The following is a 24273-nucleotide window of genomic DNA, read 5'->3' on the forward strand; positions in this document are numbered from 1 at the left end:
GGCCCCACCTTATTTCCAGAGGACCGGTAAATGTGGCCATGGTGGATGGAATCCGAAAATACCACCCCAAGCCCCTCCCCGGAGGCGGACATCACTCCTCCCGTCAGCAGTGTGGCTTATTTTCCCCTCCCTCAATCTGGGCTGGCATCGTGACCTCCTCTTACCAATGGAATGTAGCAGAATGACACACATGCAGGCTGGCCCTTAAGCCCAGCACCTTCTGTGTTTGCTCTCTTGGAACCCAGCCTCTGGTGAGACGGAAGTGGAATTCTCCTGCTGGAGAAAGATGGGTCCCGTCCTGAGGCCCTGGAGGGTGAGGCCCACATAGAGAGAGACGTGGGGCGAATTCCCAGCTGAATACAGCTGTGTAAGCCACCTGTCTGACGACTGGTGATACGCATTGTTCAGTCAACACAAAGAATCCAGAGAAATAATGCAAATGTCCACCTGCTCCCAACCCGCGCCCTTGGGCTCGCTAAGCAATAGAAATTGACAAGAGAACGAATGGGAGTTTCAGGCCAGGTTTTACCGGGGCTTTGGCTTGAGCACAAGGGAGGCAGCACAAAGAATCCTCAGGCTGACTGCCCGAGGAGAGGTCAGGGAGAGTTTTCTGTTTTGTTTTGTTTTTAATTTTTTTAATGTTAATTTATTTTTCAGAGAGAGACAGAGACAGAGAGACAGAGCGTGAGCAGGGAAGGGGCAGAGACGGGAGGGAGACAACAGAATCCGAAGCAGGCTCCAGGCTCCGAGCTGTCAGCACCGAGCCTGACGCGGGGCTCGAACCCACGAACCGTGAGATCGTGATCTGAGCCCAGTGGGCCGCATAACGGACAGAGCCATTCAGGTGCCCCTCAGGGAGAGTTTTTAAAAGAAACATGGGTGGGAAAAGGGTCCTTGGAAGCATGTAGTGGCCGGGATTCATTAGCACCTGGGCACTTAAAGGTCATTAGCAAGTTCCATTTCCACCCCTGAGGGTGATTTTTTAGCATTAGGTGGAGGACGAAAGTCAGTGAAAGGTCAGCACTGGGGTCCCTCTGGGCACAGACTGGTTTGATGGGTCTTCTTCAGTCTGTCCTCGCTATCCTCCCCAGATGCGACTCAAGAGGCAGTGAGCGTTAGCTTTTTTCCCCTTAAGGAGGCAGCCACAGAGGGGTTGAGGGGTTGAGGGGACCCGAGTCCAGAGACTGTTTGACTCACATGAACTGATGACAGATAATTAAATATGGCAAATCCACAAAATGCATGACTTGGTGATTAAAAGGAATTAAATACTGACACAGGCTGTAAAATGGGTGAACCATTTATATGAAATGTCCAGAAGAGAAAAATCTATAGAGACAGAAAGGAGATCAGTGGTTGGCTAGGCTTGGGGGGAGTAGGGGGTGCGCAAGGGCACAGGGTGTGACCGCAGTGAGTATGGAGTTGGGGGGGGGTAATGAAAATACTCAAAAAGGGACTATGGCGTTCGTTACAGGACTGTGTGAATATATAAAACACCATTCAATTGTATGCTTTAAATGAGTGGGATGTATGGTATGTGAATTATACCCCAATAAATGCTTTTTAAAAAAAAAAATCAAGGGGCACTTGACTAGCTTGATGGGAAGAGCATGTGACTCTTGTTCTCCAAGTTGGAGTCCCACACTGGGTGCAGAGATTACTTAAATGATAAAACTTAAAAAATAAAAATAAATCAAGGCTGGGGTGCCTGACTGGCTCAGTCCCTAGAGCATATGACTCTTGACCTCAGGGTTATAGGTTGGAGCCCCACATTGGATGCAGAGATCACTTAAAAATAAAATCTTAGGGTGCCTGGTGGCCAGTTAGGCGACCAACTTCGGTCAGGTCATGATCTCACGGTTCATGAGTTTGAGCCCCATGTCTGGCTCTGGACTGACAGTGTGGAGCCTGCCTGGGATTCTCTCTCTCTCTCTCTCTCTCTCTGCCCATCCCCCAGTCTCTCTCTCTCTTCTCTCTCTTCTCTCTCTCTTCTCTCTCTCTCAAAATAAACTTCAAAAGATAAAAAATAAATCTTAAAAAAATATAACAATAAATTTAAAAATCAAGATAATGGGGCGTCTGGCTGGCTCAGTCCATGGAGCATGTGGCTCTTGATCTTGGGGTCATGAGTTTGAGCCCCACATCAGAAGAGTTTACTTAAAATATATATATTAAGTAAACTGATATACCCTCAGAACTCTTAACAAAAATTATCCGAAATTTGGAAATAAGGTAAAAGGATGACCCCATGTCCTTTCACTGTCACACAAAAGCACAGTCCAGGAGGCTCACCCAAAGATTATCTAAATCTCTAGTTCTGGGCTGCCCACTACTGTAACCATGAGCCACAGGTGTCCTGTGAGCACAACCGAGTGCTTAACTTTATTTAATTTTCATTAATTTAAATTTAAATTTCAAAACTGGATACTTTTCAGGTGCCCAGCTGACTCAGTCAGTAGAGTGTGCAACTCAGTCTTGGGATTGTGAGTTCCAGCCACAATTTAAGAATAATAAAATCTTTAAAAATAAAAATAAAATCGGGGCGTCTAGGTGGCTCAGTCAGTGAAGCATCCGACTTCAGCTCAGATCATGATCTCACAGTTTGTAAGTTTGAGCCCCACATTGGGCTCTGGGCTGACAGCTCAGAGCGTGGAGCCTGTTTCAGATTCTGTGTCTCCCTCTCTCTGCCCCTCCCCTGCTTGCTCTCTGTCTCTATCTCAAACATAAACATTAAAAAACATTTTTTAATAAAAATAAATAAAAACTGGATACTGTTCAGTTACTGGGGAAGTTTCAAGTATGTTGTTAACTATGTCAGCAACACCTTTTTCAGCTGAAAATTTTATGAAATCTAAATGCAGATCAACAGTTTCTGGTGAAAATTAGCGTACAAATTGAGCTGAGCTGTGAGTATTAAATACACGCTGGATTTTAAGCAGCTGGCAAGAGAGAGAGGAGCCAGGATCGAGGAACAGCATGGAAGTTTTTTGTGTGTCTCATGTCCGTGAAATGCAGCCAGACCAACACGAAACCATCCTACACACCTAGAAAACTGATCGGAGGATGAACACAACAATCTGCACAACCCGAATCACAGCATTCAGCAGGTATGCGGCGCAGAGAGGTGAATTTGGGGAGCGAGAAGCCACTGGGGATAGGGAACCGCTTTTGCGGGTGGAGAGAGGACGGAGACTGGGGAGGGGGGGAGAATTGGGGAAAAGCACCTCTCCCCAAAAGCAGCTGGAGAGAAAGTGGAAAATTGGAAACGGCCACAGGGACTAAAGAAGGGAGAAAGGAGAGGGTTTTAATTCCATTAAGATCGTAAACAAGGGGAGCGCAAAGGCTGCAACTCCGCAGCTCCCTACCTGGCGGTGCTCTGGTGGGAAGGGCGGAGTGGAGGCCGGGAGGTCCTCGGGCCACACGGGGAAAGGCGGTTCCACTGCTGGAAGGACATTCGGTGGAGACTGTTGAAGCCACCTGGTCCCGGCAGACCCCAGAGAACGGCTACATTCGCTGGTGCTGGAACAGGGTCGTTGGGGGTGGACCCTAGTGCCAGATGTGTTGTGATTTCCCATCATCCCTGAAACGCTGCTGCTGCACTAGCTCGCGAAGTTTTTCTGGGCCGGGCTGGCACCTTGGCGCAGTCTCGGGGCACCAGCAGCAGCAGGGTCCAGCGGGCGTCCCTGGGTGCAGCCGACATTTGGCCATTGCTCCAGGAGACCCTCCCGCAGAGGGGCGGAGCGGGTCAAGGCCGCAGTCCTTCAGAAGTAAGGGGCCGGGGAAAACAGCCGCGTTTGAGACAAAAGAAGATTGAAAAAGCGAGGAGTGGACGAGAGCTGAAGACAAAGGACAGGTGCGCTGATCCAGAAGAACAGACGGGGTAGCTGGGTGGCGCCATTTTAACCGCTCCCGCGCATGCGCATACGCACCTACCAGCGCCGAAACACTCCACCCCAGTAGGCTAGCAGCGCCATCTAGTGGAGACGGGAGCCGTTACACTGAGCCCCGCCCAACTGGGCCAACTTCGCTCTTCAAGAACACAAGTCTCACCGCCGGCTTAGTTTACGGACTATAAAGCGCTACATAGTCTGACAGCTACAAGAAAACGAAGTAATTTCAGTCCTATTTCAATCTGTTAGCAGGTCCATCTATGCAACTGTCTTTCTTTTTTTTTTTCTCTTTTACACCACTTTTTCTTGAATACAGAAAGAGAAAAAAATCATTTTTATTTTCAATTTTTATTAAAAATATTTTTCTTTAATTTTCATTACTGTATTTTTTACTTTGTGTAAATTTTTTCAAATCCTATTTTACTTCCATCATTTTATTTTAGTCAACTTCAGTGTATTCACCTTTTCAAATTTTCAAACGATTTCCTTTTTTTCTTCTTTCTCTTTTTTCTCTTTCATTTCTTTTTCTTGAATGCAGAAAGAGAAAAACTTCATTTTTACTTTCAATTTCTTTTTTTTTAACATTTTATTTATTTTTGAGACAGAGAGAGACAGAGCATGAACAGGGGAGGGTCAGCGAGAGGGAGACACAGAATCTGAAACAGGCTCCAGGCTCTGAGCTGTCAGCACAGAGCCCGACGTGGGGCTCGAACTCACGGACCGCGAGATCATGACCTGAGCTGAAGTCGGCCACTTAACCGACTGAGCCACCCAGGCGCCCCTTTACTTTCAATTTCTATTAAAAATATTTTTCTTTAATTTTTTTACTATACTTTTTGCTTTTATGTAAATTTTTTCAAATTCTATTTTACTTCCATCATTTTATTTTAGTCTACTACAGTGTATTCACTTTTTCAAATTTTCAAAAATGATTTCCTTTTTTTCTTTTTTTAATCTTTTCATTTTTTTCATTTCTTTTCTTTTTCTTGAATACAGAAAAAGAAAAAAATCATATTTATTTTTAATTTTATTAAAAATATTTTTCTTTAATTTTTTCTACTATATTCTTTACTTTTGTGTGTATTTTTTCAAATTCTATTTTACTCCCATCATCTCATTTTAGTCCACTTCAGTGTATTCATTTTTTCAAATTCTCAAACGATTTCCTTTTTTTTCTCCCCCCCCTTTTTTTCTCTAATCTGTCAAACCACTTTCAACACCTAGACCAAAACACACCTAGGATCTAGCATCATTTATTCGATTTGTGTGCGTGTGTTTAATTTTTTAATTTTAATTTTCCTACCTCATTAATTCCTTTTCTCCCTTCAAAATGACAGAATGAAGGAATTCACCCCCAAAAGAAAGAGCATGAAGAAACGACAGCCAGGGATTTAACCAACACAGATACAAGCAAGATGTCTGTACCAGAATTTAGAATCACGATAATAAGAATACTAGCTGGAGTCGAAAATAGATTAGAATCCCTTTCTGCAGAGATAAAAGAAGTAAAAAATAGAATGAAATTAAAAATGCTATAACTGAGCACAATCACGTCTGGATGCCAAGTCAGCAAAGATGGATGAGGCAGAACAGAGAATCAACGATATAGAGGACAAACTTATAGAGAATAATGAAGCAGAAAAAAAGACGAGATTAAGGCAAAAGGGCACGATTTAAGAATGAGAGGAATCAGTGACTCATTAAAAAGGAACATCAGAATCATAGGGGTCCCAGAGGAGGAAGAGAGAGAAATAGGGGTAGAAGGGTTATGTGATCAAATCATAGCGGAAAACGTCCCTAACCTGGGGAAAGACACATCAAAATCCAGGAAGCACAGAGGACCCCCATTAGATTCAACAAAAACTGACCATCAACAAGGCATATCATAGTCAAATTCACAAAATACTCAGGCAAGGAGAGAATCATGAAAGCAGCAAGGCGAAAAAAAGTCCCTAACCTACAAGGGAAGACAGATCGGGTCTGCAGCAGACCTGTCCACAGAAACTTGGCAGGCCAGAAAGGAGTGACAGGATATATTCAGTGTGCTGAATCAGAAAAATATGCAGCCAAGAATTATTTAGCCAGCAAGGCTGTCGTTCAAAATAGAAGGAGAGATAAAAAGTTTCCCAGACAAACAAAAACTAAAGGAGTTTGTGACCACTGAACCAAGAAATTTTAAGGGGGACTCTCTGAGGGGAGAAAAGATGAAAATAGAAATAAATAAATAAATACCAAAAGCAACAAAGATTAGAAAGGACCAGAGAACACCACCAACTCTACAAGCATCATAATGGCAATAAATTCCTATCTTTCACTACTCACTCTAAACGTCAATGGACTCAATGCTCCAATCAAAAGACATAGGGTAACAGAATGGATAAGAAAACAAGCTCCATCTATATGCTGTTTACAAGAGACCCACTTTAGACCTAAAGACAACTTCAGACTGAAAATAAGGGGATGGAGAACCATCTATCATGCTAACGGTCAACAAAAGAAAGCCAGAGTAGCCATACTTATATCAGACAATCTAGACTTTGAAATAAAGACTGTATCAAGAGATACAGAAGGGCATTATATCATAATCAAGGGGTCTATCCACCAAGAAGACCTAGCAATTGTAAACATTTATGTGCCAAATGTGGAAATACCCAAATATATAAATCAATCACAAACATAAAGAAACTCATTGATAATAATACCATATTAGTTGGGGACTTCAACACCCCACTTACAGTGATGGACAGAACATCTAATCAAAAAATCAACAAGGAAACAATGGCTTTGAATGACACTCTGGACCAGATGGACTTAACAGATACATTCAGAACATTTTATCCTAAAGCAGCAGAATATACATTCTTCTCCAGGGCACATGGAACGTTCTCCAGAATAGACCATATCCTGGGACACAAATCAGCCCTAAGTAAGTACAAAAACATCTAGATCCTACCGTGCATATTTTCAGACCACAACGCTATGACACTCGAAATCGACCACAAGAAAAAATTTGGAAAGTTAACAACTACTTGGAGACTGAAGAACATTCTACTAAAGAATGAATGGGCTAACAAAGCAGTTAAAGAGGAAATTAAAAAGTATATGGAAGTCAATGAAAATGATAACACCACAACCCAAAACCTCTGGGACGCAGCAAAGGCGGTCATAAGAGGAAAGTATATAGCAATCCAGGCCTTCCTAAAGAATGAAGAAAGATCTCAGGTACACAACCGAACCTTACACCTTGAAGAACTGGGAAAAGAACAGTAAATAAAACCCCAAGCCAGCAGAAAACAAGAAATAATAAAGATTAGAGTAGAAATTACTGTTATCAAAACCAAAAAAAAAAGAAAACACACACACACACACACACACACACACACACACAGAACAGATCAATGAAACCAGAAGCTAGTTCTTTGAAAGAATTAACAACATTGATAAACCACTAGCCAGTTTGATCAAGAAAAGAAAAGGACCCAAATAAATAAAATCAAGAATGAAAGAGGAAAGATCACAACCAACACAGCAGATATAAAAACAATAATAAGAGAATATTATGAGCAATTACATGCCAATAAAATGGGTAGTCTGGAAGAAATGAACAAATCCCTAGAAACATATACACTACAAAAACTGAAACAGGAAGAAATAGAAAATTTGAACAGACCCATAACCAGGAAGGAAATCGAATTAGTAATCAAAAATCTGCCAAAAACAAGAGTCCAGGGCCAGATGGCTTTCCAGGGGAATTCTACCAAACCTTTAAGGAACATTTAACACCTATTCGCTTGAAGCTGTTCCAAAAAATAGAAATGGAAGGAAAACTTCCAAACTCTTTCTTGAAGCCAGCATTACCTTGATTCCAAAACCAGACAGAGACCCCACTAAAAAGGAGAACCATAGACCAATTTCCCTGATGGACATGGATGCAAAAATCCTCAACAAGATATTAGCCAACCGGATCCAACAATACATAAAAAAAAATATTCACCACGACCAAGTGGGATTTATACCTGGGATGCAGGGCTGGTTCAATATCCGCAAAACAATTAACGTGATTCATCACATCAATAAAAGAAAGGACATGAACCATATGATCCTCTCAATACATGCAGAGAAAGCATTTGACCAAATACAACATCGTTTCTTGATAAAAACCCTCAAGAAAGTAGGGACAGAAGGAGTATACCTCGAGATCATAAAAGCCATATATGAATGACCCAACGCTAATATCATCCTCAATGGGGAAAAACTGACAGCTTTCCCCCTAAGGTCAGGAACAAGACAGGGATGTCCACTCTCCCCACTGTTATTCAACATAGTATTGGAAGTCTTACCCTGCAATCAGACAACACAAAGAAATAAAAGGCATCCAAATCGGCCAGGAGGAGCTCAAACTTTCACTCTTCGCAGATGACATGATACTCTGTATGGAAAGCCCAAAATATTCCACCAAAAACCTGCTAGAATTGATTCATGAATTCAGCAAAGTTGCAGGATATAAAATCAACACACAGAAATTGGTTGCATTCCTATACACCAACAATGAAGCAACAGAAAGAGAAGTCAAGGAATCGATCCCATTTACAGTTGCACAAAAAACTATAAATTACCTAGGAATAAATTTAACCAAAGAAGTGAAAACTCTATATGCTGAAAACTATAGAAAGCTTATGAAAGAAACTGAACAAGACACAAAAAAATGGAAAAAGATTCCATGCTCCTGGATAGGAAGAGCAAATATTATTAAAATGTCGATACTACCCAAAGCAATCTACATATTCAATGCAATCCCTATCAAAATAACACCAGCATTCTTCACAGAGCTAGAACAAATAATCCTAAAATTTGTATAGAACCAGAAAAGACCCCGAATAGCCAAAGCAATCTTAAAAAGGAAAACCAAAGCAGGAGGCATCACAATCCCAGACTTCAAGCTATACTACAAAGCTGTAATCATCAAGACAGTATTTTACTGGCACAAGAACAGACACTCAGATCAATGGAACAGAATAGAGAACCCAGGAATGGACCCACAAACGTATGGCCAACTCACCTTTGATACAGCAGGAAAGAATATCCAATGGAATAAAGACAGTCTCTTCAGCAAGTGGTGCTGGGAAAACTGGATGGCGACACGCAGAAGAATGAACCTGGACCACTTTCTTACACCATACACAAAAATAAACTCAAAATGGATGAAAGACCTCAATGTAAGACAGGAAGCCATCAACATCCTCAAGGAGAAAGCAGGCAAAAACCTCTTGGATCTTGGCCACAACAACTTCTTACTCAACACGTCTCAGGAGGCAAGGGAAACAAAAGCAAAAAATGAACTACTGGGACCTCATCAAAATAAAAAGCCTCTGCACAGTGAAGGAAACAAAAAGCAAAACTAAAAGGCAACCGACAGAATGGGAGAAGATATTTGCAAATGACATATCAGATAAAGGGTTAGTATCCAAAATCTATAAAGAACTTATCAAACTCAACACCCAAAGAACAAACAATCCAGTGAAGAAATGGGCAAAAGACATGAATAGACACTTCTCCAAAGAAGACATCCAGATGGCCAACTGACACATGAAAACATGCTCAGCATCACTCATCATCAGGGAAATACAAATCAAAACCACCATGAGATATGACCTTAAACCTGTCAAAATGGCTAACATTAACAACTCAGGCAACAACAGATGTTGGTGAGGATGTGGAGAAAGAGGATCTCTTTTGCATTGTTGGTGGGAATGCAAGCTGGTGCAGCCACTCTGGAAAACAGTATGGAGGTTCCTCAAAAAACTAAAAATAGAAGTACCCTACGACCCAGCAATTGCACTACTAGGCATTTATCCAAGGGATACAGGTGTGCTGTTTCAAAGGGACACATGCACCCCCATGTTTATAGCAGCGCTATCAACAATAGCCAAAGGATGGAAAGAACCCAAATGTCCATCGATGGATGAATGGGTAAAGAAGATGTGATATATATATATATATATATATATATATATAATGGAGTATTACTCGGCAATCAAAAGGAATGAAATCTTGCCATTTGCAACGACGTGGATGGAACTGGAGGGTATCAATGCTAAGTGAAATTAGTCAGAGAAAGACAAAAATCATATGACTTCACTCATATGAGGACTTTAAGAGACAAAACAAATGAACAGAAGGGAAGGGAAACAAAAATAATATAAAAACAGGGAGGGGGGACAAAACAGAAGAGACTCATAAATATGGAGAACAAACCGAGGGTTACTGGAGGGGGTGCGGGAGGGGGGATGGGCTAAACGGGTAAGGGATACTAAGGAATCTACTCCTGAAATCATTGTTGCACTATATGCTAACTGATTTGGATGTAAATTTTAAAACATAAAAAATAAAATTTAAAAAAAATTAAAAAATAAAGAGTTGACAAGACAATAAATTTTTATATCGGCTACACATTTTGGCTACACACACCCAAATGTGTTAATTTCACCTGTTCCTTTGTGTTTTATTTTATTGTTTTTTAATGTTTATTTTTGAAAGAGAAAGAGTGAGACAGAATGTAAGCAGGGGAGGGGCAGAGAGAGGGGCAGAATCCGATGCAAGCTCCAGGCTCCAAGCAGTCATCATAGAACCCTATGTGGGTCTTGAACTCACGAACCGCAAGATCATGACCTGAGCCAAAGTCAGATGCTTAACCAATTTAACTACCCAGGTGCCCCGGAAAATTGTTTTTATTCATCCTTATTATCTCTCAATTTTTAAAATATAATTTATTGTCAAGTTGGCTAACATACAGTGTATACAGTGTGCTCTTAGTTTTGGGGGTAGATTCCTGTGGTTCATCACTTACATACAATACCCAGTTCTCATCCCAGCAAGTGCCCTCCTCAATGCCCATCACACATTTTCCCCTCTCCACCCCCCCCATCAACCCTCAGTTTTTTCTCTGTATTTAAGAGTCTCTTATCATTTGCCTCCCTCCCTCTCTGTAACTATTTTTTCCCCTTCCCTTCCCCCATGGTCTTCTGTTAAGTTTCTCAAGTTCTACATATGAGCAAAAATATATGATACCTGTCTTTCTCTGACTGACTTACTTCCTTAGCATACTACCCTCCAGTTCCATCCACGTTGCTGCAAATGGCAGGATTTCATTATTTTTCATTGCCAAGTAGTATTCCATTGAACATATAAATCACATCTTCTTTATCCATTCATCAGTTGATGGGCATTTAGGCTCTTTCCATAATTTGGCTATTGTTGAAATCACTGCTATAAACATTGGGGTATATGTCCCCCTGTGCATCAGCACTCCTGTATCTTTTGGATAAATTCCTAGTAGTGCTATTGTGGGGTCATAGGGTAGTTCTATTGTTAAGTTTTTGAGGAACCTCCACACTGTTTTTCAGAGTGGCTGCACCAGTTTGCATTCCCACCAACAATGCAAGAGGGTTCCCATTTTTCTACATCCCTGCCAGCATCTGTTGTTGCCTGAGTTGTTAATGTTAGCCATTCTGACAGGTATGAGGTGTTATGTCAGTGTTGTTTTAATTTGTATTTCCCTGATGATGAGTGATGTTGAGCATCTTTTCATGTGTCTGTTGGCCATCTGGATGTTTTCTTTGGAAAAGGGTCTACTCATGTCTTTTGCCCATTTCTTCACTGGATCATTTGTTGTTCTGGTGTTGAGTTTGGTAAATTCCCTATAGATTTTGGATACTAACCCTCATCTCTCAATTTTTGACTATGACTTTTTCACACAGATATAATTATAAAATGGATGCTATTTTGCATTCTTAATAGGTATATATGTAAAAATCATAAACATTGTTCATGTTTTTACATGGTCCTCATAATTATCATTTTTAATAGATGCATAATATTTCATGGGCTTTTGTGTTCTAACTTAACAACTTGCTGATCGTTGAGAATTTGGTTTCTTGCCAACTTCTTACTCTTACAAAGCATGCGACAATGAACATCTTTCACACATATATGTATATGACCTCTTGCTTCTGTTTGATTATTTCCATAGGGTGGATTCCCAGGGGAGGGATTACTGACCTTCATGCTGTGAACATTTTTATGGCCATTGAAAAAAAAAAAAAAAGGTTGTAACCATTTACACCATACCACCAGTTCATGAATGTGCCACTTCCCAGAATGCCCCTGCCTTCTTGAAAGAGTGCCTGGGTTTTGCTATAAAGTAATCAATGCAAAAGAGATTCTCAACGTAAATGCTGCTTATAATTTCCTGTTTTCTTTCTGCTTCCACAGTAGAACAGGCGCTCTGGGGCATCTATCACAAGAACGATTCCTCGTCTGGAGCTCCCCATTGGAACGGAGGGACCGACCTAGGGGAAATGTAAGCTTCAGACGACTTCCACAGGAAACAGACTTAGCTGTAGAGAAATGAATGAGCCCCAGCAGGGTCTGACTCCAAAACACAGGAGTGGAGCCTGATACCGGTGTGTGGGCAAAGTCAGACTGAGCTATGAGTCAGGGATGAATGGAAACATGGAATAATGCCGAGAGTGTCCTCCTGCCGAAGTTCGGAGCGCCTTCTGTAGGCACCGTCCTTAGATACAACTGCACTGGTTTGCTAGAGCTCCCATAACAAAATACCCTGGGGGAGGCTTTGGTTCGGAGGCTGGAAGGCCAAGATCACAGGGTGTGGGCAAGTTTGATGTCTCCGGAAGCCTCTCCCGGTGGCTTGCAAAGGGCCCCTTCTAGCTGTTTCCTCACATGGTGGGTCATCCCTGGGTCTGCATTTATATCCTAAGTTCTTCTTCTTATAAGAACTGCAGTCACATTGGGTTGGGGTCTACCCTAAAAACTTCGTTTGCCCTAAGTATCTCTTTAAAGAGCCCATCTCCAAATTTAGCCATATTTTAAGGGTCTGAGGGGTTACAACTTGTTTTGAATCGGATGGGGCGAGAGGAGGACACATGCACAGTCCAGCCCCTGACAGTTTCAGCAATATCTGTTGCAACTTGGTACACGTAAAAAATTTTAAATGGGTAAGGTTGGAGCTCAGTGGTTAAGCCTCCGGCTTTGGCCCAGGTCGTGATGTCGCAGTTCCTGAGTTAGAGCCCCCTGCGCTGACAGCTTAGAACCTGCAGCCTGCCTTGGATTCTATGTCTCTCTTTCTCTCTCTGCCCCTCCCCTGTTCGCGCTCTGTGTGTGTCTCTCTCTCAAAAATAAACATTAAAAAAAAATTTTTTTTAAGTTGGTAAGACTAAGGGCCCCCAGAGGGATAGTATCTACAAATTCACAATTAAGATGGGCACAAAATAATTAGGAAAAAAAAATCCCTCTTCATATTGTCCTGCAAAGAACATTAAACGGGGAGAAATCCTCACTATCACAAAGTCTTTTCGTAATCCCCTTTCTCCCCCCATTCTGTCCACATGCAGAAAACAACCTGCGCACCCAAGTTCCCCGCTGCTTCCCCGCCAGGCGCTTTGTAACGTGGGTTTAGTGAGCCCCTCATGCTCCCGGCGCGGGGTTTCCGCACCGGCCGCTTCTGTGACTCCGCGCGGCCGAGCGCAGGGGCCAGGGGCCGGGGCGCACCGCCGAGCGCGGGGCCGGGGGGCCGGGGCGCACAACCGGGCGGCGGCTGCAGTGCGGCGCAGCAGGTGTCGTGGGCGCGGGAGGCCCCCTGAAGCAAGGAGGCTGGCTGGGGGATCGGATCTACCCTGGGGTCCCCGAGCCCGCCTCCGCATCCCCACCCCCACCCCCCAAGAAGCCGAGCGTCCCGGGAGCTCCGGCCACCTCCCCGGGGCTCCTCCCTCCGGAGACCTGGGGGAGCCGCGGGCGGAGACCTCCTCCCACCACGCCCGGAACCCGCACCTTCTCCGCGGACTGATCCCCACGGGGACCGACGTTGGGCACCACGAGGAAAAGAAACAGTAAAAGAAACAGCCGCTAGATGTCCCCTCTGCCTCACCACAGAAACGCAGAGCGCGGCCAGCCCCCCAAGTCTCGGTATTCATTTGTCCCCAGCTGGGGCCGGGGGACGGGCTTCACGGCCGCCACCCGCCCGCCCCCAGTGGGAGCAAATTAGGGAGCGTGGTGTCCAGCCAGAGCCCTCAGCTAGCCCCCGACAAGTGGCCCCCGCGGGAGCTGGAGACCCCCTTGAACGCACCCGCGACCTCACTGCGGCAGCTTCATCTTTGGGGGGGTTGGAGTCAGGCCTGCGTCCGTCCCAGGTCCCCAAAGGGACACACCCCTGGGACAGGAGAGCGGTCTCCGACAGAGGGGGAAGACTGTGTTGTCTCCATCCTTCTAGGCGAGGAGAGTCTAGTCTTACATTTTTGAAGTATTCAAATTGGAGGCAATTGATAGACGTGTAAATTTTACGACTTTCTCCCCTCCCCCAAATCAGTGTCACCACCACTTAGGATTCGTTTCAACATTCTTTTACAGCCCCTTTAATATCCCCCCCCCCCCCCCCCCCCCGGCGCCTGGCTGGCTCAGTGGGAGTAGCCTGGGACTCTTGATCTTGGGGTGGTGAGTTCCAGCCCCACTGTAGGGTGTAGAAATTACTTAAGAAAGACAAACCAGATAGATCTGTTTTTTTCTATTCTCGCTTAAACCAGTTTTGCTGCCCCGCTTGATTCTCCCTTATGAGTAAAATAAGATCTTTAACCTGGGATCATTTTTATATCTTGTAGGGCATTCATGATTTTACCTTTTTCTGAAAATTATCTTTCAGCAATGGTAAAGAGGCAGATTCACTGTGATGTTTAAGGTTACGCCTCAGGACCTCTTCCAAGGTTCTTCTACCTAATGCGTTATTTTGCTTAAGGAGCCTCCCTCCCCCACGCAACTTGTATTGACTAAACACCCACCAAATCTACATCCACACCTGCTACTGACTGCCAGCCCCCTCAGCCCCCACTAGGCAGTTGAAAGATTTTAATTTTATTATTATTATTTTTAAGTCATCTCTACACCAAACGTGGGTCTCAAACTCACAACCCTGAGATCAAGAGTCCCATGCTCCACTGACTGAGCCATCCAGGCACCCTGAAAGATTTTTTTTTTAAGTAAAATCATAGAAATATAAAATGAGCGCATTAACAATTACTCATTAATTACTCCTATAAAGCAAAAATGTAATGTATGGGATCTTCTCCTTTCTATTTCTTTTTAATGTTTATTTATTTTTGAGCGAGTAGGACAGAGTGTGAGCAGGGGAGGAGCAGAGAGAGAGGGAGACACAGAATCAGAACCAGGCTCCAGGCTCTGAGCTGTCAGCCCAGAGCCCAACGCGGGGCTCAAACCCACGAACCTTGAGATCGTGACCTGAGCCGAAGTCGGATGCTTAACTGACTGAGCCACCCAGAGGCCCCCCGAATCATCTCCTTTCTCAACCGGAAAGCAATCAGATGGGTACCAGACAAAAGTCATTTGCGTTTCTATGAACATGGGTCATTTGCAACATCGGTCTTCTCGGTAAACTTCTCTCCCTACAGAGCTGCAAAACAGTCAGACAATGAGGAATGCAAATCCCCACAGAATCAGGAAACTCCACAGAGGGGGTCCTCTGGTCTAGAAGAATCCTAGTATTCCACTGGGAAGGATGCTCAGTATTCACGCATTTCAAAATCCTCCACAATTTTTCCTTAATTAACAGCAGGAGTTTGGGTAGCAAAAGTCACATGCTGTTTGTTATTTCCCGAGTGTATTGCTTCTCACGGAGCCTCCCTCCGTGTTCCCCCGTATCCCGATGGCTGGAAACTTGTGGAAATTCTCCCCACGGCCTCCAAAGTGGTGCTTGCTTTTGCCTGGTTGTTGACGCATGTTATGAACGGGGCCAAGAATCATGTTGATGAAGTTTTGGGGTGACAGTGAGGGGTTCAGAGCCGGCGGCCAAGAAAGAATTCTTGAAGATGTCTTTGGTGCAGAAAGGTGATTTTATTAAAGCACGGGGACAGGACCCGTAGGCAGGAAGAGCTGCACTGGGGTCGTGACGGGTAACTCATTATATACCCTCAGGTTGGGAGGGTGTTAGGGACAGAGTAAGTCTCTAAGGCATTTTGGAAGCAAGGTTTCCAGGACCTTGAGGGGCTAGCTGTGCTTTAGAAAAAATGCCATTTATTCCTGCTTAGTAAAACCTCAGCCATGAGACCCTTCAGATGTATATCAGAGGGTCATAAGCTTGGATTATGTTTGCCAGCATATATCTTGGGGGAGTTGAGATAAAGGAAGTTTCCAAAGGAATTTTGATGTTGAAGTAGACTTACAGGAACCTCGAGATTGGGATGACGTTAAGCTAAGATTCTCTTTTGCCCCTAGCAAAGTGTCATCATGGAGGCAGCTGAGCTTCTAGAAGGAGGTCACTCTGCCAGTTTCAAGGACTTGTCATTGGGGCCTGTAGGCAGTAAGGGAATTTAATTTTTCATTTGTCTTAGTTTCTCACATCACCATGGCAAGCACTCAAACCCCTTTTCTTTGTGCGTGGGTAGCTGGGAGTGTCTGAGGAATATCACACATATCCCATCTGGGGGGTGGAGCCGGGGGGGGGGGGTTGCTAGCTTGTACTTGGCCCCCAGCTTGCCACGTGCTCCCTCATCGCTGTCACTGTTCACCTACCACACGCTGGCTCTGGGGCCTGAGACAGCACTGCCCACACGGGCCAGGTGATGCAGACTGTCCTTGACCAGACTCTACTGTGACATTCTCCCCCGCCCGTGGATTGCTTTCTAGTAAAATAAAGGACATCGAATTCGTTACTAAATTGTATTATTTTTGCCATTTGAGACTCCTTACTTTCTAGTTCTCGGCTTCCAGAAACTTTTCCCTTTAGTCAAACACCTAGCGGTTTTTAGGTCCGCCTCGTCACCCAGCATGTTCAACGGTCGCAAGAAACACCTTCTCCCAAAATGTGCGGTCCTGACTTGAGACCTTTGCTTTTCTTTGTCTCTTTCAAGACTGCCACAGCTCCCGCATGGTCAGCCCGCAGCTCCTTTCCCACTGTTACCAGACACTCCCATGTAATTCACCTTTTTTCTCATTGATTTATTTTTTTATTAATGATTTATTGACTTTTCAAATTGACATCCAAGTTAGTTAGCAAATGGTGCAACGATGACTTCAGGAGTAGATTCCTTAAGCCCCTTCCCCATTTAGCGCATCCCCCCTCCCACAACCCCCCCATCAACCCTCTGGTTCGTTCTCTGTATTTAAGAGTCTCTTCTGTTTGGTCCCCCTCCCTGTTTTTGTATTATTTTTGTTTCCCTTCCCTTCTGTTCATCTGTTTGGTCTCTTAAAGTCCTCATATGAGTGAACTTATATGGTATTTGTCTTTCTCGGACTAATTTCACTTAGCATAATATCCCCTAGTTCCATCCACGTAGTTGTAAATGGCAAGATTTCATTCTTTTTGATTGCCAAGTGATATTCCATTGTGTATATAGATAGCATCTTCTTTATCCGTTCATCCATCGATGGATATTTGGGCTCCTTCCCTATTCTGGCTATTGCCGATAGCGCTGCTGTAAACATGGGGGCTCATGTGTCCCTTTGAAACAGCCCATCTGTATCCCTTGGATAAATGCCCAGTAGTGCAATTGCTGGGTCGTAGGGTAGTTCTGTTTTTAATTTTTTGAGGAACCTCCTTACTGTTTTCCAGAGTGGCTGCACCAGTTTGCATTCCCATGATTTATTTTTTTTATGTGAAAAACATTAACATGGTTCTGTTAAAACCATGGGCCCCAAATAGTGTCACCTAGGTTAAGGCCCCAAGTCGGTAAAACAAGACTTACTACCTAACCTAACTGTAATTTCAACCCCCTAAAATGTAACATTTAACCAGTCAACATGGGATTTCCTGGTCAGCACTATGAATTTTACTGCTAGACCCTTCCTGTTCCTCTAAGGAGGGCAACCTCGCCTGAAACAATGGATTCCTTGTTATTTCCTTTTCCTCACTCTCTACCTTTAAAAAGCTTGCCTTTTCTGGAGCTCCTCTCTACTTGCTAGATGGGACGCTTCCTGATTCCCGAATCGATTAATAAAGCCCATTAGATCTTTAAAATTTGCTCAGGGGGCACCTGGGGGGCTCAGTCAGTTAAGCATCCCAGTCTTGCTTCCGGCTCAGGTCATGATCTCACGGTTCATAAGTTCAAGCCCCACGTTGGGCTTTGTGCTGTCTCCTCCCGTGGCTCTCTGCCCCTCCCCCACTTGTTCTCTCTGTCTCTCTCAAAATAAATAAATAATAAACTTTAAAAATTAAAATAAATTTACTCGGTTGAATGTTATTTAACAGTTCCAAAAGTCGAAAGCAGACGAAACAGTATACTCCCAGGAGGTGAAACTTCATCGCCTCTTTCGCCCGGATCCTATCACCTCTTGTAGGTAACCAATCTCATTAATTTTTATCTTCCATCTTGTGTATGTTTCTGCAAAAACAATACAGTATGCTTTCTTATTCTATCTCCTTTTCCTACCAAAATGTAGCTTTGTGCTTTTTTTTTTTTTTCATATAAAAATATGTCCCGGAAAATACTTCAAGTCAGTTAATACAATTAGGGGAAGAAAATTTTTTCCTTATTCTTTTCTAGGTTCTTTGGCTGTTCTAAAAATTAAATTGAGATTGAGATTTTTTGTGTGTTTGTTTTTTGAGAGAAAGAGCAGGGGAGAGGGTCAGAGGGAGAAAGAATCTTAAACTGGCTCTATGCTCACAGTACAGAGCCTGGTGCAGGGCTCGAACCCACGGCCCTGGGATCATGACCTGAGCTGAAATCAAGAGTCAGACGCCCAACCAACTGAGCCACCCAGGCACCCTTAAGACAGGTTAACAGGAAAAAATCAAACAGAAATTTAATGGCGTGTATACCTCCTGTATACAAGGGAACACCCAGGAAAACTGAATAACTCCCTGAAAAGGCTGAAGCTGTCACATTAAAAACAAAAAAAGGTGTTGGGGATGGGGAGTCACTTACAGGAGGTGACCCGGAGAAGCACAGTAAACAGGAGTGAGGTTGTTATCCAGGTTTACTTGGTGGTCTCCTCCACTGAGAAGTTTCTAGAAATTAGGTCACCCCCTCCCCCCCACACACACACCCTCCTCCTGGTACATGGAGGGACACAGTCTTCCAAATGGAGATTTCCCTTATGAATGCAAAGGTCTCTTACAAAAAGATCGCTTCTCAAGTTTTCACAGCTTCTCTCTTGTCTGAGTTCCTTAAACAAAAAACAAAAACAAAAACCCAGTTTAGGGGTGCCTGGGTGGCTCAAGCATCTGACTCTTGATTTTGGCTCAGGTCATGGTCTCATAGTTTGTGGGATCAAGGCCCCTGTTGGGCTCCGCACTGACAGCACGGAGCCCGCTGGGGAGTCTCTCTCTCCCTTTGTCTCTGCCCCTCCCTCATTCTCTCTCTCTCTCACTCTCTCAAAATAAATAAATTAAAAAAAAAAACAGTTTAAGTAATCAATATGCCAGAGGTGCATTTTGGGGTGGTGTATTTTTCTCCCTTCAAGATCTTCAATTTTTTTTTTTTTTTTTTTTTTTTTTTTACAGTTGCAACCTATTGCATTGTGTGACTATACCGGAGTTTATTGACTCAATTGCCTATATTTGAACTTTGGGGGGCAGTTTCCAATACATTGCAATGACAAAGAATGCTGCAGATAACTTCGTGTATGCGGATGTTTGTATTGTCAGGGGTGTAGCCTCAGGGTCGATTCCTAGCCGTGGGGTTGCCAGGTCAAACATTACGTGTATCTGTGGTTTTGTTGAGATATTGCCAAAATACTCCTCATCAGAATGACGCCTTTTTTGTATGTGTGTGCCCGCCGCACAGTATCCGCGTTACTCGTTCCCCACAGCCTTGCCAGGTGGGGAAGCAGAATACGTGACCCCGAAAGTGTGCCTCTTTGGCATAAGGATTATCTTGAGCTGGTTATCTTGAAGAAAACAGTGGATCCGGGAGAAGCTGTGAAAACCAGATGGCAGGGACCCTTTGTAAGAGACTTTTGCATTCGGAAGGGAAATCTCCACTTGCAAGGACGGGTGTCTCCCTCCCCGAACCCGGAAGAGGAGGAGGACCTGATCTCTAGAAATTGATGGAGAAGGTAACGACTGAAATCCGCATGACCTCCTCACCCTTGTTTACTGTGCATTACCTGAAAAACCTCCCTTAACCGGCTCTCACCCGCCCCCAACATCTTTGTCTTTAGCTAGAGATAATATTTAAGATGATGCCTCAGACCGTTTGGGGGAGTTACTCAGTTTTCCCGGGCATCTCATGCTTACGGGAGGTACACGTGTTATTGAACTTGTTTTTCTCCTGTTAAATTATCTTCTATGACGGTGGGGGGCGGGGGGGGTGTCTCCACCAGGAACCTACAAGGGTAAAGGACGATTATTTTTCTTCCCCTACACAAACATTTTAACGTTTGCCGATCTGATGGATGAGATTAACCATTTTTAATCCCTCCTTCTTAACCGAGTCTCCAGCAAACCACGCCTGTCATTTACCCTCAGGTTTGGAAGCGCCTTCCGGGAGGTTCTAGCTCCACCTGGCGGTGGCGTCTAGTTGCAGGAATTCGTGCCTTTGCGCTTACTTTTCCTACAAGAGCAGCCTGGAGGGGCGTCTGGGTGGCTCAACAGGTTAAGCTTCCAGCTTTGGCTCAGGTTCATGAGTTCGAGTCCCGCGTTGGGCTCCGTGCTGACGGTCCAGAGCCTGGAGCCTGCTTTGAATTCTGTGTCGCCCCCTCTGCCCCTCCCCTGCTCGTGCTCTGTCTCTCTCTGAAAAAATAAACACTAATAATGCCACCCCTTCTCAGCCTGGACATCCTTAAGGATTTCAACCTGTGTCTCTGGGGTACTGCCCTCCAAAAAAAGACACTGAGACAGGGCAGAATATGCCACCCTAAAGACACCACTTTGGCATCTTGATCATTTTGAGCTGAAGGCAAGTAAGAAATAGGTACAAGAAAAGCTCTCTGCCCTTTCCCTATTGGCCTAAAAGCAGGACATCAATTCATAAAGGTGACCGCCCCCCCCCCCCCCCCCGCAACCCCCCACACCCACCAGGAAGCGGAGAAGTTAATCACTGGCAACAACTCTAGACCCTTAGTCCAGAGATTGTATGTAACAATCCTTACTAAGTAGATTCTATGTAACAATCCTTACTAAGTAGCCCTTACCAGAAGATTCCATGTAACAATCCTTACTAAGTAGCCCTTACCAGAAGATAACATGTAACAATCCTTACTAAGTAGCGCTTATTGGGGCGCCTGGCTGGCTTAGCAGGTAGAGCATGCAACTCTTGATCTTGGGCTCATAAGTTCAAGCCCCACACTGGGTGTAGAACTTACTTTAAAAATAAATAAATAAGGGGGCGCCTGGGTGGCTCAGTCGGTTAAGCGTCTGGCTCTTGATTTCGGCTCAGGTCACCATCTCACGGTTTGTGGGTTCGAGCCTCACATCGGGCTCTGCACTGGCTTGGGATTCTCTCTCTCCCTCTCTCTACACCTCTCTCCCTCATGCTCTCACTGTATCTCAAAACAAATCAATAAAACCTGAAAAGATTTTTAAAAATAAGTAAAGTGATCACATAGGGACAAAGAAAAAAATATTTTTAAAAAGTAGCCCTTCTCTTCCATTTATTCTCCCCCCCCATATTTACTTTCCCGTAATTTGCCACCCTAGAAATTCAAGCCTTTTTCCTTTTTTCTTTGTCTTATCACTTCCCTAAAAATGTGTTATTCTTTTGTGAAGATGCCACAGAAGCCCAAGTTGTGTTGTTTTGTTTTGTGTTTTGTTTTGTTTTGTTTTGGGCAACCTTTTCACCCAGCATGGAGTTCAAACTCCTAGAAGCCTGAGTTCTACCCACTGTGAGTTACTCATCTCTGAGCGCTCCCGTGTGAATGCGCGACGCGTATGTTAGTATGCTTGTTCATCTGTCTTTTGTCACTCTGCTTCACAGTCCCCGACCTGAGAACCTACAAAGGTAGATGAGAAGAGAAAAGACTTTTTATTTCTTCCCCTACAGAAACGACATTGACTGCGGGTGTCGTGTGTGCAAACAATTAAAGTCACAAGCCTGTTAGGAATGTTGCTAAAACATTGGTGAGAAAGGGTGAGGAAGGCCTGGGAGCCTTAGGAGTTGTCCCTGCTCCTTATCTGTCCCCCTGGCTGCACGGCCCAGCCAGGCTCCCTCCCAGGCAGGTAAAGAGTCTCATTCTCAGCCCTTAGCCTTTTTTGTGGAGGTTGTCTCCCTCAGGGGAGTTTCAGTGTGGTCCTTACTGGCCATCTCAGCGCCTTAAACCATGGGCTGGGCTCCAAGGTAGGACTAGGGCTGAAGCCAGGAGTCCAGCACCCTGGAAAGCACTCAGCATACCAGAGATAAGTAAATGGGTCCACTTATTCTCTTCTTTGGCCCTGCACCCACCTCCGCTGACTCCACGGCCCACATACCCAGAGGAAACAAAATGTTTGCGGTGCCAGCATTTAAAAATTCAGGAAGGGTGGGGGGGGGCGCCTGGGTGGCTCAGTTAGTTAGGCTTCGGCTCAGGTCACGATCTCACGGTTTGTGAGTTCGAGCCCCCCGAGGGGCTCTGTGCTGACAGCTCGGAGCCCCCCGAGGGGCTCTGTGCTGACAGCTCGGAGCCTGGAGCCTTGCTTCCGATTCTGTGTCTCCCCCTCTCTCTGCCCCTCCCCCGCTCGTGCACTGTCTCTGTCTCTCAAAAATAAATAAACATTAAAAACATTTAAAAATAAATAAATAAAAGTAAAAATTCGGGATGTGGGACCCCCCTGTTCCCCCCATCCGTCTTCCACTTTTCACTTGGCCTGCACACAAATAACGAGAGGTAACAATGCTCGTGACAGCCGTGACAGCCGACTAGCCGCAGCAGCTCCTAGGTTATCGGGATTTATCGCATTCGAGTTTTGTAAATGGATCCTTATTCGTCACCATTTGTTGATGGGCACAGAGTGCCAGACTCTGGGTACATACAACAAACAGAACAACACAAGCTCCCCGCCCTTAAGGAAGCTGGTGACATCAGCTAAGGAGCAGATTTGTGGCAGAAAACTCCTGCATGATTTGTACGTAGTTTAAATTTTTTTTTTAACGTTTACTTATTTTTGAGACAGAGCATGAACAGGGAGGGTCAGAGAGAGGGAGACACAGAATCCGAAGCAGGCTCCCGGCTCTGAGCTGTCAGCACAGAGCCTGACGCGGGGCTCGAACTCACGAACCGCGAGATCATGACCTGAGCCCAAGTCGGCCGCTTAACCCACTGAGCCACCCAGGCGCCCCGCCCCGATTTCTACGTAGTTTAATGACCTACTGCGAATCAACCAGAAACAGAAACTGGGTATAAGTGTTGGTCTAGAATGACTCAGTGGGTGTGGGTCTCTCCTCCGGTTCCGTTTTCCCCCCTGCATCACTGCTCCCTGGCACGTTGGTTTTCCACCCACCCCTTTCTCTCCTGCAGTCTCTGATGCTTCGGCCTTTATTCTTGTCTAGCTGCTACCACCCACTGTCTTCTGAGTTCCTTTCTCCCCGGGGATGTCCGCAGACGTGACCAAAGGCATCTTAAAGTCTGCATCCGGGGTTAACACCTCTCAGGATGAGCCCTGAGTGATGTTGAATCATTATATTACACACCTGAAACCAATGTAACACTGTGTGTTAACTATCCTGGAATTAAGATAATTTAACTAGAAGACAAATGGGTTCGACTGCCTTCTTTTCACTCCAATGATGAGTCAAAACAGCCATTGCTCACCCGCTGTTTTTGTGCAGCCTGGGATCTAAGAATGCTTTTTGCACTTCTAAATGATTGGGGGGCTGGGGGGGGGGCAGGGAATAAAAAGTTCCTTATTTCAGGACATGTGGAAATTATGAAATTCACAAAGAGACCATGGACAGCTCTTACGTGAGGTGACAGAAAGTGCTTCCCAAATCTTGCCTCATTTGCTTCTAAAAACTTCATTGGGTGAGGCTTTTAGGTGACAGAGACTGACGGGAGAAAACCTTGCCAACGTCAAAGGCTGGAATCAGGCGAGGTCTGCGACCTCAAAGCTGGCAGTCTTTCCAGTACACGACACCCTCTTGAGAGGTCTGAAGGGCACATTCTGAATTATAACCAGTCTCCTTTGTTGTTGTTGTTGTTTTAATTTTTTTAATGTTTATTTTTAAGAGACACAGAGCACGAGCAGGGGAGGGGCAGAGAGAGGGAGACACAGAATCTGAAGCAGGCTCCAGGCTCTGAGTGGTCACTCAACCGACTGAGCCACCCAGACGTCCCATACCCAGTCCCCTTTGGACAGTCACCGTTGGTCCCGATCCTCCGTGAGGCCATCCATACAGTAATCTTCAAATATCCACAGGCTGCCATTTTGTCTTGCCGGATCTTTGATTCT

The 24273-nt window shown here is 44.6% G+C and overlaps 1 protein-coding gene across 2 annotated transcripts in view; it reads right to left on the bottom strand.

Annotated features, from left to right (window-relative positions):
* Positions 1–20442: 20442 nt before the first annotated feature.
* The window catches only part of TSTD1 (thiosulfate sulfurtransferase like domain containing 1), a 54091-nt gene continuing 50260 nt past the window's right edge, over positions 20443–24273 (bottom strand). For both annotated transcript variants that reach the window (XM_053209639.1, XM_053209637.1), the window contains one exon: positions 20443–20454. The gene's annotated coding sequence lies outside the window, so the exon portion shown is untranslated. The remainder of the gene's footprint in view (positions 20455–24273) is intronic.

This window comes from Acinonyx jubatus, chromosome E4 (assembly GCF_027475565.1).
Source record: "Acinonyx jubatus isolate Ajub_Pintada_27869175 chromosome E4, VMU_Ajub_asm_v1.0, whole genome shotgun sequence".
In the NCBI taxonomy this organism is placed as follows: Eukaryota; Metazoa; Chordata; class Mammalia; order Carnivora; family Felidae; genus Acinonyx; species Acinonyx jubatus.